Source organism: Heterocephalus glaber, unplaced genomic scaffold (genome assembly GCF_053883595.1).
Source record: "Heterocephalus glaber isolate CG9 unplaced genomic scaffold, H.glaber_assembly_v1.0 deba00000071, whole genome shotgun sequence".
Classification (NCBI taxonomy): domain Eukaryota; kingdom Metazoa; phylum Chordata; class Mammalia; order Rodentia; family Bathyergidae; genus Heterocephalus; species Heterocephalus glaber.
Window position 1 is genome coordinate 13,313,938 of NW_028258137.1, and position 14,252 is coordinate 13,328,189.

Here is a 14,252-nt window from a genome sequence, read left to right on the forward strand (position 1 = left end):
TTTCCTAGTCACTAATTGCAATCTTATCTTCTATATGTGAAATTCTATCCTCACATTGGTTCATTCTGCTGTGCAGACTTTCGATGGAGTTTTTAATCTCTTGGAAATCTGTTTGTATCTGTTTTATGGATTCCATTTGTTTCCTATGTTGAGATTCCATCATGTTCCTTAGATCCTCTATTTTTTTATCTGTGTCCTCTCTAGATTTGTTAATCATGTCTTGCACCATGAGCAAAATCTTTGCTGTTATCTGAGTAATTATTTCTGATTTCATTTTTCCCAGATCCTCTTTTGTTGCCAGTTCAGAGAGTCCAGGTGGTTGAGTATCAGATTGTTCCATCTCATTTCCCTTTGGGGTTGCTGTAGGTGATCTGGAAGTCTGTTTTTGAGGCTTGTTTATGTGTCTTCTCATTTACACGGGGCGGGGGGTGCTTCTGGCACCCATGCAGCCCAGCTTCTCAGCCCTAGGAGCTTGGGATGGAGCTGGGGAGCTTCCTTCCAGGTGCTGGGACCAGCTGAGCTCCACTGCCCTAGGAGCCTGGGATGGAGCCGGGGAGCTTCCTTCCAGGTGCTGGGACCAGCTGAGCTTCTCTGCCCTAGGAGCCTGGGATGGAGGCGGGGAGCTTCCTTCTGGGTGCTGGGACCGGCTCAGCTTCACTGCCCTAGGAGCCTGGGATGGAGGCGGGGGAGCTTCATTCTAGGTGCTGGGACCGGCTGAGCTTCACTGCCCACTAGGTTTTAATTTCATCTTATCTTAGCAATGATTGATATTAATGCCATGATACATTTGGAAGATGCTTTATAGTTAACAAATTGCTGGTACTGTACATATATTAAGATAGAGGATAACCAATAGGTTTCATCTCAGGGCCAATTGCAACTGATGGATGGTGGCTGCCCACCGAGCTCTGTTGAGACAGATTGTGAATCCACATCTGGACTCAATGGGAGGGTAATAATAGGCTAGAGAGGGGTGTCAAGGGTAGGGTTGTGGAGTGATACCCTGATTTGCCTTTTGCCTCTCTCAGTGCTCCTTTTTCATCACCCTTCACTTATCCCTTCTATCTTGATGCTTTCCAGAACCACCCCCGCTTCACTAGCTTTTGGTCTGTACTCATGCCACAACAGTCACTGACTGATTTCATCCCCAGCCCTGCTGATGATCCCTTCCCAGACGCATTCAGCTAAGTGCCACCCCTCCCCTTCATGCCACCTGCACACACATAACATTCATCTCTAAGCATTCCAACTATTGTTTACCCATCTGTCTCTGCTATTAGACTGTGAGCTCTGAAAGGACAAGGTTAGATCTTATTGATCACTGCATACCCTGATTCTGGCATATAGTAAGCAATCAATAAATGTTTGCTAAATGAAAGAATGATTTAATGAATGGTGTCCTTACTTTGCAGAAAAAGAAACATACTCAGAAGTTGGGATTTCTCACAAAGGTATCCATTCTCCAGAGCTTTCCTATCTTTCCTCTAGAACAGAAATTGAAAAATATTTTCTCTAAAGGACAAAGTATAGTTTGGCTGTGGTTTGCCCCCCTCCCCCCAGAGTTCATGTGGGAATCTTGGTCCCCAGTGTGGTGGTATTAGAAGTGGTGGGGACCTGAAAGAGATGATGGCTAGGAGGAGGTTGTTAGGCCACTGGGGAAGGGATTAGATAGTTCCCATGGGACCCTGACTTCGGTTTCCTGCTTTGCAGGTGATCGATCCCTCTCACATGCTCTTTCCCTGTGACACTCTGCAGCCAGGGGAGCCCCTGGCCAAAACCAGGGCTGTGCTGTTTAGATTGTCAGCCTCCAAAACTGTGATCTAAACACATTTTTCTTTATATGTACCCCACTTAGGCATTTTATTATCATCATAATAGAAGACAAACATAGGTCAGATAGTAAACATTTTCAGTTTTGCAGGCCAGTCAACTCTGATGTTACTGGAAAGAAGGTATAGATGATATGAAAACAAAAGGACATAAATATATTACAGTAAAACTTGACTACAAAATTAGGCAGCAGTTTGTGGGCTTTTGGTGTAGAAGATGGTAAACAGACACCCCTACATGTCCAGTTTCTTCATTGAGCAACCTTTCTGCCTCAAGCCAAATCTCAGGGTTCTAATTCCATTCTTTCCACAAGTGTCTGTTGGAGTTAAATCCATAATCTCTTCAAAGTACCAAACCTCTCTTCATAGTACCAAACCAAGGAAATTAGGAAGGCTCAAAAAGAACTGGCTTCTGCAATGAGATGAGAAGGAATAAGAAATTTATTGACAATAGATCTTAAAAGACATAGAGAAATCAAAGTCCAATTTATCCACACCCTCTTTGATCACTCATTTTGAACACTCGTAACATGAAGAAGAAAAAAACAGGTCCATTTCCTCGGTGTGATGGATAGAGAAGAAAGTAGAATAAATATCTCCTTGCCATTCCCCTTACCTCCTTCTGTATCTCCAAAAGACTACTCTTTTTTCCTTCACAGGGAACATTTCAAACTTCTTCCACTCTTCTCATATTCCTGCCCCATCGTCCTTTCACTTGTCAGGAGATGACCTCACCTCCTACTTCCAAAAGGAAACAGAAGCCATCAAGAGAATTCTGAATTCTGCCACATACCACAAACCTATCTACATCTCTGTTCATTTTCTTATTCTTTCTGTCATAATGGAGTAGGTCAAAGATTCTAGTTCTTTCTGGGTCCTAGCTTTTTCTCTCTTTGCAGGAAACCTGATTTATCAACTATCACTCATTGTTGTATACTCTCTCTCTCTCTCTCTCTCTCCCTTCCTCCTCCTCTTCTTCCTTCTCCTCCTTCCCCTCCTTCTGCCCACTTCATTCTCTCCTGTAAACTTTTCACAGACATGCATGCCTCTACCATCCTAGAAACTATTCTGTTGAACCTGGATGTCCTTTTAATTGTTAACTTATCTTCCCTTACCTCTTTTGTAGCCAAAGCTCTTGAAAGGGTTATGTTCTTATATCCCCCCTTCATCATTTCCCAGTAATTCCTCAACTTATGACAAACTTGTTTCTTTTCCATTGTATCCCTGAAACTGTCTCATTGAAGACTTTGAATAACCTCCTGTTACTACATACGATTTAGAAGTCTTTGCTCTTTACCGAATTTCTGGTTCTGTTCAACCCTCTGATCATTCTCCTTGAAACATTCTCTTCCTGCAGCTTTGGTGACAGTGAGATCTGGTTTTCCTCCTATGGGGTCATTCTTCCTTAGGCTCCAATACCTCAGCCTATTTATTAAAGTATCGGTGTCCTCCAAGTTCTCTGCCAAGCTATCTGCTCTACTAGTCTACTCTCCTGGGATAGTTCATCTAATCTCGTGGCAGTCTAGATTCCCAAATTTACTTTTCCAGCCCAGAATTCACTACTGAGCTAGAGCCAGCTGGCCAATTGCCGATATAAATTAACTCTCTTCTCCTTTACTCACCATAGGCAGTCCAATCTTTAAAGAGAAATTATCTTGACTCTAGCCAGCTACCACCCCACTTCATCGCCTGCTTGCAATAAAACTTCCTGGAAATTTTCTCTACACTTGCTGTTGTGATTCCTTTCCAATTGTCTCTCATAAACTCCCTCCAATCAGGCTTTTAACTCTATGACTCCACTGAAAGAGGACTTGGCAAAGTTACTCATGGCTTCTTTATTGCTAATGGTAGGGAAGATCATAAGGATTCATCTCATTTTGACACAGCTGATCTTTTACTCCTTCCAGATACCAGCCCTTCACTGGATTCGCAGATACTACCTTCTCCTGGTTTTCCTCCTTCCTCGCTGACTTTTTACCTGAGTCTTCTTCCCTCATTTTTTCTTTTCTTCCTGATTTATTACTCTCAAGGTAAACCAGGGCTCATTCCTTGGCTGTGTCCTCTACACTCACTCCATGAGTGATCCCATCCAGAATGAAAGCTGGATGTCATCTATACAACTCTGACCCCCCAATGTATACCTAACTTCTAGTCTCTTATATCCAACTGCCTACTCAATATCTTCACTAGGTTGCTGTCTTGGTACATTCAGCACTGCTAGAGCAGAATACTTGAGACTAGATAATTTATAAAGAATAGAGGTTTAATTTAAAGTATGATTCTGGAGGCTGGGAAATCCAAGAACATGGCACTGGCACTGGCTTGGCTTCTGTTGAGGGCTTTGTACTCCTTTAGCTCATAGCAGAAAGCAGATGGGCAAGTGGGGGCATGTGATACAAAGAATATGGGCTCATTAACATGTACAATTAATGTATATCAATAGAAAAAATTTTAAATGCAACATATTTTCCTTATTCTCAAAGGACGTTTATGCTGTCTTTCCCTCATAATTTTGTAGAAGTTGTTCTATGATCACCTTGGAAGGATTGTTGCTTTAGTCCTTCTTTCCTTGACCTCTTTATTCATCTTTTAGTGTGTTGAATTTCATTATGGAAGTATTTTGTTTTTGTTTTGTTTTGCTTTTGGTCCCTAACTCACTGAATTCATGTCCTTGTGAATTTCCTCTGTAGCTTGAAGCAATTGAGAGGAACTCTTCCTAGGTTCCTTGGGTTATTTTTTTCTTGTGTTCTTTCATTTCTTTTATACCTCTATGTTCGCTTAAATCTTCTCGTTTTTTTATTCTCCTGCAGATGCTTGCTTAGTTACCATGTTGCTTCTTTTCATCATGCTCATGCTTCAACTGGACAGCTCTACCCAGTTCTTCCTTTTGCTGTGGCAGAAAGAAGGTGAATTCTTACTGACACCTTTCCAACCTTATTGAGGATTTTTATTCCATTCCAGATACATTTTGAGGCCTGGGAGTTACAACTTGCCCCCCCCCTTTTTTTAATTGTCTGAAGACTATAAACTTGAACCAATCTTAGCAAACTCCCTGAAGCCTCTGTCTTCTAAGGGTTTGCTAATGTTCTTTTTTCTGGGATGGATGGGTGGGTGGGGAGGGGAGTTCTTCAGGCTTTAAATCAGTCCCAAGAATCAGCATGAGATCCTGATAAATGGTGACACATGGCAGATTTTCCTGGCTCAACAGTGATATTGAAATCATACACGTTCTTGGAGAGATTTCCCTGATTTTTCACTAAATTCTGTATTCTCAATTTTGTCCTCTTCTATCCAAATCAAGGAGTATTCATTTGTAAGAATTCTCAGGGTTTTGTGACTCATTTCCTTCCCTTCTATCACTTTTGGGGAAAGAGGTGATAAAGGAGCTTCAGTAAGTCACACTAAAATCTTCTGCTTTTCCTCTTGAATACCTTTCAGTTTATAGAATGAGGACAACTTCTTTCTTTGTTTGGTTATCAGTAAGTTCGTCATCTCATTTATTTCACTGAAGATTGGGGAGGGCAGTTCTGGAAGCGAATATATGAAGTACTTTCAGTTAACACTGGATTGCATACCTGATGGTGGTCATGTAGATTATATTACCTGGTAATGTCATAGCCGGCCTACTTTGTGTAAGTACATTCTATAATGTTCACACAATGATGAAATTGCCTAACTAGACATTCCTCAGAATGTCATCATTGTTAAATGACATGTGAATATATATATCATATACATTTATATATTAATATATATATATATATATGTATATATGGAGAGAAAAAGAGACAGACAGACAAAAAGAGAAAGGAACCTGGGAAACTAGCAATTTTTCCCCAGCCTCCTCAGACCTATCAGAGGGTGAGGGCAATCAATCTTCTGACTGCCTAGAACAGGCACAGTGAGGCTTAAAGAAAGAAAGACATGGAGACTTGTGTAATTTCAAAGCATACAGGGGACCAGGAGAACAGTGCCTCAGAGTGGGCAGAGAGAAAGATACTCCAAGCTTGCCATTATTTATTAGATACACACAATAATTGGAGGGAGTATCAAGTGACTTAGGGGGCAGCGATAATCCTTTTGTTGATGAGGGTCTTATATTGATGAAGGTGGTAAGGACAGTGTTCTTACAATAGTAGGTGGAACCAGATAGCAAGCTAATAAAGAAGTTGTCCTCCCTCCAGATGAAATCTTTCTCTTTTTTTATTACTACTTGGTTCTCAAAGAACCAGGATGTCTTCAGCTGATGTTCTGTTGCTCTTGAGCATCACAGTATCATGGGACCATTGAGGCTTCAACTTGTGACCAGAGGGAAAACAGAGTTATGTTTCTGCATGCCATGGCTGGCTCTTGGGCAAGGTGACATTGTGCCTTAAACAGCTATAGTCATATTTTAATTATGAAATGATTATTCCCCCAAAATTTATGTAGGATGGCTTTTGACAAGACCAGATCAGGGTAAGGGAGAAGATGAAGTGTGGTGACCTCAGCAGACTCCAGATGACCTCAGCTTCACAGTGACCCTGCTCAGTGAGCCTGGGATTTCATGGAAAACATATCTGGCCACCATAGTTCTCGTTTACTCTTTCTGCTGCCCTTTGTTTTCTCAGCAAGGGGTAGCATCACCCTGGACACAGAAAGGGCTTTGGTTGTGCATGCCTTTAGGAGAGTAAACATGGGCAGCCTGGAAGCTGTTCCCCACTCAGCAGCCAGGCACTGGAAGGAAGCAGCTCAGTGGGCAGGTAGGCTGAGGCCCTGGGGCCTGTAATCAGGGCACAGCAATGGTAGGTAGGAAATCCAGGCCTGAGCAGTAGCCTTGGGATGAGAGGGGGAAAGATGGAGGTAGGGTGGGGTAGAAGATCTGCATCTCTAACATCTCCCACTGCCACTCAGATCCACAGCTTCCAGTGGGAGAAAACAGCATCCGAGGAGGAATAAAAACAGTCACTGAGCGTTGTGCTTGGAATTAATACACAAAACCCATCAAACCCTTGACATCACGGGCTTTGGCCTTGGAAGGCAGAAACCTTTTAAGTGTCAATGATTATTCCTGTGTGCTGCATCTCCAGGCTCTGTCTCCATGATAGATGGCCACCTGCATCGTGCCCTGGCATTTCCATACACAAAATAATTGGCTACAGAAGGTTGCCGGATGCCTTTCTGTGGAAGGAAACTTCAAAAACAAATTCCATTCCATAAACTCAAATATTTTTTGATATTTGAATTTATGAGAGCACTGGTTCTGTTTTTATTGGCCTTCTCCAGGATATGAAAATGTTCTTTACTATATGATCACAATGAGTAAAATGAAACGTTTTCTGCATTTTGTAAGTAGCCATTTACTTCAAGGAGATGTTTCAATATTTTATGTCCCTTTCTATATCATTGCTGTAATGGCCATGGAACTCTCCAGACTTCTTTGAAGAAGAAACTGAGGCACCACTGACCCTTGTAGACAGGGTTAGCAGAGATATGAAGGCTCAGTCACAATAGCTAAACTTTACTGATATTGTTAATATTAATTAGTCGTAATTAATATTGGTTAATTGGTGCATTTATTAATTTTATATAGCTAAACTAAGTGCAGGTCCTGGGCTTGTATGCTCTCATTTAGTCCTCACACCAATTGCATTATTATTGTTATTTCTATTTTGCAGAAGAGAATGTAGCTTGCACTAAACCTCGCAGCTAGCACATGACAAAGTAAGGACAAGACACAGGCTCTGCCTTCGAGCCTCTCTAATCGTGAGTTGCCTGTTAGTTATCCAGAGCTGCTGCTAACTGTCCAAAATTCAGTCGCTTGGGAATGGGATTCTGGAAAGATGGAGTAAAAGTGGCTTGAAACATTTGTTGTCCCACGGTTTCTATCTTGGGTTAGGAATTCAAGCACAACTTAGCAGGGGGCTTCCACCTCCAAGTCATTTATGAGGCTGTAGCCAAGGTGCCAGCCAAGGCTGAAGTCATCTCGAGGCTCCACTGGGGAGGGGTCCACTTCCATCCTCTCTCCCATGGGCTTCGCAGGATTTAGTTCCTTGCCAGCCCTTGAGCTGAGGCCTCCCTCAGCCCTTTGCCACATGGACCTCACCGTAGGACACATATGGCAGCTTGCTTTATCAGAGCACAGAAGAAGAACTAGAAAGAGTTTAAGTAAGGGGGATGTCACAGTCTTGTAGCCTAATTTTGGAAGTGGGATCTTACCACTTTGGCCATCATCTGGTCACTAGAAGCAAGTCACTAGGTCCACTAGGCTTAATGAAGGGGAGGGGACTACACAGAGGTGTGAACACAAGAAAGCAGGGGGCTCTGGGGACCATTTCAGAAGCCACCTGCCACAGTGCCCTTCTCAGACAAGAGCCTGGCCCTACTCACAGGGGCAGCTAAGTGGTATGCTTGTATTATGTGACTGACCCACTAGCCACAGCTGATGCAACCAGAGATGGACACTGATCCATTGTAGACCAACTAAATTCTCTCCCTTGGGAATTCTGAATTGCAGTTCAGAGACACTGGTTGGTTTCCACTATAGGCCTGAAATAAAATGACATTGATTGAAAGCTATCCTGGCCGGGGATTTAGCTCAGTAGTTTCACCACCTGCCTTGAAAGCGGAAGGTCCCGAGTTCGATCCCCAGTACCAAAAAAAGAAAGAAAGAAAGAAAGAAAGCTATCTCTGCTGTTCTCTGATAAGTAGAGATGGCCAGATATGAGCAAGAGAGAGACAGAGAGACAGACCAATGTGGATCCTCCTCTGGGTTGGAGAGGTGCAATAAAAGCGTTAGTATTCTGTCACTTCCAGCCAGGGGTGAAATTCATGTTATTTAACAACCAGAAAAGTCCAAACATCAGCCAACCCAGAGGGAACTCACTGTTGGATGGGGTGTTCACCAGCTGCTCGCCCTTGACCACACTGCTGTCGTCAGGGAGTTAGGCTGGGGATGGTGGGGCTTAGGAACCTCCAGGGGCGCTGAATGGATTAGGGAGGCAGCCCAGCCCAGACACCTGTGTGATCGCAGTTTCTCTGTAGCCCACTAGGAGTCGCCACCTCAAGCAGACAACTCACTGGTGAGGATTTTGTGACAATATCCAGTGCTTTTCTGGATCATTTATTGAGATTCCTGGATGAATACACATAAGTGTCCTAGACAAGAATGAAAAGCTGACATCTGATCTGTGTGAGTAATGGGACTTGAGAAACTTACTACTTCCTCTAAAACAGAACCTGTGATCTGGGCCCACAGAGCTCCTTGATAGTCTTCTGGGTCTGACTCCCTTGATAGTACGTGCAGAGTTTCATGGGCATTTACAGCTATATGGCTGGTAGCACATACTCCAAGAATATGGCCATGATTAAACAAAAGCCCAAGGGCCAGTGTCTGGGGGAAAGGGTCCAGTCTATTTTTATTATTTTTTAAATTAAATCAACTGAGAGTCAACAAAATGAATGAATGCTCACATAGCTTAATTCTGCTGGGAAACAAGAAGTTGACACAGCCTTCTTTAAATGGGGAAGAAGTCTCACTTGACTCCCCACCTCCTCCAGTTTTCTTTCTGCACCAGGAACACACAACAGTGAGTGTGGAAAACCAGCAAGGAACTGATCCCTGAAGTCTCTTCCTGAACATTAAACCAGATTCTGGTTTCCTTTTGAGGTCTTCTGTCGAGCTCAACCTTTGCATGAAACTACATAGGCAATTGTTTTCTCACTTTAGATATTTTGGACAATTTCTCTGCTTCCTAGTTCAACAAAATACAAAGTAAATTGTTGCAACTCACAACAAAAAAGATTTACGCTCCTCTCTTACCATAGTGCACAGTGTGCATATTTGCTTTGTAAGAAAATGGGCAACCTCAATGCAGTAGAGTACAAAACTTGTAATTTTAAGTTGTTACTCACAATCCAGTTTTTTTTTGAATCAGGAGTTTTATCCTAGGAGAAATTTAGAGTTACAAAGCAAAATATGTTACTTTTAATTTTTTCAAAAAAGAAGAGAAAATATGCATATAACTATAATTATGTTTTCAAAGTTTTAGATGAACTGCTTGCAAAAGTCCTGTCCTGGACAGGACCTGCCGCAACCTCAGGGTGGTGTGGAGAGATGTTCCTTAGAGATTTAATTCATCACTATTGAGAAGGAAACGTAATATTTATTGAGTGTTATGTTCCAGGTCCGTACTAAAGACTCTGTATGTCCTATTTTATCCTCACAACATTCCCATCAACTATTATTATCTCTATTTTACAAAGAAAATGGAAGCAGAGAAAGGTTTAGAAATTTGGTCAAAGGTAAAGCAGGAATGTGGAACCATATGTGTTTTATTCCACTGTTTCCTCTGACCTACCACACACCAATTACTAAATTTAAGGCTATAAAAACATCATTACTGCTTTCAGTATTTGGCAATATAGTTAGTAAACTTCCAAATAGTCCTACCTAACTTGTCCACCCTCCTTCGATTAGCCTATGTAAAACTTTTAGTGTAACAGTTAGCTATTGATCATAATAAACTCCACCCAAACGAAGCCCTAAACAATAAGTACTTCCAATTGCTCATGGGTCTTTAAGAGTCAGCTCCATAGCTCTTTTGGACTCAGATGGACTTACTCATGGACCTGAGGTCAGATGTGGGTCAGGCAGGCTGTCTGCTGATTGTAGGCCAGGCTCACCCATGTGATTGCGAGTCAATGGCTGATCCTGGTCTGGTGGCCTCAGGAAATCGAGCTGTGTGTGCACCACATGATTCTCATCCTCCAGCCGGCTAGCCTGGATATTCCAAAGGGTGGTGGCCGAGCAAAAGAGTTCAAAGGCCTGGAGACCAGGTTTGAAATTAACAAAGAGCCACTTTGCGCAACATTTTATTGGGCAAAGCAAGATCCAAGGCCAGCCTACATTCAGAATGGAAAGGGATTAGAACTTCTCATCACAAAGGCTGTGGCCATAAGGTGTCATTAATTTGGGCCAGTAGTGAAATCAGTCTTTCATACAGTGTAGCTATGAAAATAGCAATTCTCCTATTTGGATACCAATACCAATTTTGGTTGATGGAGATTATGTGGCAGACTCTCTCACTCCTGTGTTAGAGACACTATCACAGTCATCCCTTGCATGAAAGGAAACTGAGGTTTAAAGAGGTAAAGAAACTGGCTTACAATTCCACACTTTTGAATAAAGGTTGTAGTCTTAGTTTTTGATGGCTCAGTCCAGCCAAATGAGCCCTGATCCCTGTTGGTGGCTTCTTTTCTTACAAAGCATAAAGAAAGATCTATTTCCAACTGGTCCCAAGTGGGTATTCAAAGGATTTAGCCCTTTGACTTACCATCCTTTCAGTGGAGGGCTTAATGAAATTGATAGGTCCCCAGAGTCCATGCCTCCAAACTAACCCCTTCTCAGCTTATTGCTTTGGCAGCTTTTGCTGCAATTCCAAAGGGTATGCAGGGCCATGATGGAATAGCAGCTTTCTCCACAGCAATAAACAATATAAGCCTCACAGTCAGCCTGCACGTCCTGTAAGTAGATTGGAAAAGAACATGGGCTGGGAGACCAAGTACTTCGCCAGACCTCTATTTCTTCATCTGCAACATGATCAATAGTTAACCTGATCCCATCTCTCTCAGAGAATATTTGGGAAGATGGAGAGGGCGATGGGTGTGAATGTACTTTACAAAGACAAAAGGCGAGATATGGGGATATGAGGAGGAGCAGAGGGGTGCAAGGAACCAGAACAGGAGACGCACAGAAAGAGACCTGGCCTCCAGAGAAAAGTGAAAAGGTGGAGTATGCTGCTCAGAACCCGCGCAGACAGAAGCAGTTTCGGGAGCATAAACTTCCCCAGACCCTCCTGTGAAAAGCAGTCAGCCCCTCACTCACAAGTAATGTGTTGGCTACACTGCCCCCTGCTGGTCATCGTGTGGAAGAGCACAAATGCTGAAGAGCTAGCAAAAAGAACTTGGATTCCACAGACCCTATAAGGACTTTCTGATAACCCCCAGCCCCAAGACTAATTATTAGGGCTAGTTTGGCAATACAACCATCTCCACTTTTTCTTTGTTTTCTCCAGGGATCCACAGAATTGGCATCTTTTCCTCTCTCAGGCACTACTACTATCCTGTAAGTTGTGGCTGTAATATGTCATGTGTGCTTCCCCACTTCTCTATTCTTTGTAAAGACAAAGCCCAAGGCTCTTATTTCTGTATGTTTATTAATAATGACCATAGGACCAGGGATTTAGCCCAGTGGTTCCCCTGTCTGCCTTGCAAGCACAAGGTCCCCAGTTCAATCCCCGGTACTAAAAAAAAAAGACCATAAAGAATAGGGGAAGGAGGAAGCTTGTAATATGACAAAAATTGCAGCCATTTCACAAAGTTCTAGAATCTCACCAAGTCCTTAGTTCTTGGTCTATAGTATCTGGCTCTCCCTGAAATGTTACCTGAAGATGAATGTCCTTTAATGTTTTCCCCTCTTTAATGTTTTATTCCTGAGGAGGGAGGGACCTCTTCAAATGACTCCTCCAGCCACCACTGGATTTGTAGTTCATTTTACCAGGACTCACTCATTCCTGGTGGCTCCTTTCCCCAGGACCTGCTCTGGTGAAACTTGGGCAGATGCTAATTTGCCTGAGCTTCCTTGGGAGACTCACCCATGCCTTTGGGAACTCTGGCTGAGGCAGATACTTGTGTACTTCCTCCAGCTCACTTGGAATGAGAATCAGTAAGAAGCTCATAGGGGTTCAAGTAAATAGTCACTTCCAGTAAACCTGTCTTGAGCACTAATCTGGGCTAAGCATTGTACAGAAGATGAGAAAAATCTGTCCTCTTTGCAGTAGTGCCCAAACATGGCTCCATTCACCTGCTCTGACTAATAAGAATGATGGTATTTACTGAATGCTTACTATGTGCCAAGCACTGTTCTAAATTCTGTGCATATGTTAAATCAGAAACCCCATGAACTAGAATCTATTATTAGTATTATTCTCAATTTATACATCAGGAAATGGAGGCAGTGAGAAGTTAATGAAATTACTTGCCCAAGGTCACAGATTTCATAAGCAAGAAATCAAGGATTTGAATGCAGGTTTCCTGGCTTCGACACCCACCTGCAAAACCACTGAGCTATACTCTCCCTCACTGCAAGCAATATTTTGTGGTTTATGGGCTCTGGGAATTGGACTGGTTGAGTTTTAATCCCCACTTTGCCACTCTGTCACTTGCTATCTGTGTAAACATGGGCAAAAATACTTAAAATCCTGGAGCTTCAATTTCCTCATCTGTAAAATAAGGAGAATAATAGAACCCACCCCAGATAATTGTGATGAAATAAAATGATGCCTATAAACTATATAGCACAGGATCCTGGCAAACACTAAGCACTTAGTAAATGATAAATCTGTTTATATTTTTTCAGCTGTACTGAATCCCTTAGCTGTCAGTATTTTTTGCTCCTGGCTCTTCTACTGTCTCACTCCATGATTGAAGAGTTAGCCTCTTTTGGATCATTTCATAACCGCTTTCTTACCTATACTGCATGCTTCTCGTTTGCCACCCTCCAGTGGGTAATTTTCCTTAGATAACTAAAGACAGAGTAGTCCTTTAAAAATAAATATATCGTTTTATTTTCCCGCTTAAACCATAATGGCTCCCCACTGCACAAAAAATAAAATCTAAAATACTCGCTATGACTTACAAACCTTACTTGATATGACACTGCCCAGTTTTCTCATCTTAAATCTTTCTCTTACTCTCCTGCATTATGCTCCAATAACACTGGCCTTCTTTTCATTCCTGAGTTTAACAACTTATTCCCACCTTGTGATATTTGTGAGAGAAGCAGCCAGAAACATTTTCACTTTGAGCTTTACAAGGCTGGATTCTTTTTGGCAGAGCCCAACTCAAATATTATTCTTTATAGAGGTCCCTTATTCTTGGGTCCATCCCCTCTGCCAGTCACTTTCATAGTATCTACCACTGTCTCAAACTATCTCAGTCATTTCTCTATTGACTGACTTCCTTCCCACCAATGCAAATGACGTAAGACCGAAGAGTAGTTAGGAGGACTTCTAGTCATGGTCTTGTAGTACCATGAGTTTGCTTCCTGGCTTCTAGTAGATCTTCAATACATAAGTATTGGATTGATGAATAAATGGGCTGGGCACAGTGGTATATGCCTATAATCCCAGGAACTCAGGAGGCTGAGGCAGGAGGATTACAAGTTTCATCCCAGCCTGAGTAACTTAGTGTCTTAGCAAGACCCTGTCTCAAAATAAAAAATTTAAAAGGGGGGGATTGTAATTCAGTGCCGAGGACCTGGGTTCAATCCCTAGTGGTGGAAAGGAAGAAAAAAAAGAAGGAAGGGGCAGGGAGACACTAGGTCTCATAAGTACCTTTGAAAATAATCCATCTGATACTGTCCAGGAACACAGAAAGGTTTCT

General features: G+C 42.4%; 1 long non-coding RNA gene across 1 annotated transcript; it reads right to left on the reverse strand.

Annotated features, from left to right (window-relative positions):
* Nucleotides 1–1,541: 1,541 nt before the first annotated feature.
* On the reverse strand, nucleotides 1,542–10,687 carry LOC110348710 (uncharacterized). The gene is made up of 3 exons (XR_002394191.2): nucleotides 10,432–10,687; nucleotides 2,446–2,567; nucleotides 1,542–2,241 (listed from the first exon to the last, which is right to left on the reverse strand). It is a non-coding gene; the product is annotated as an uncharacterized LOC110348710 (long non-coding RNA).
* Between the last annotated feature and the right edge of the window lie 3,565 nt (nucleotides 10,688–14,252).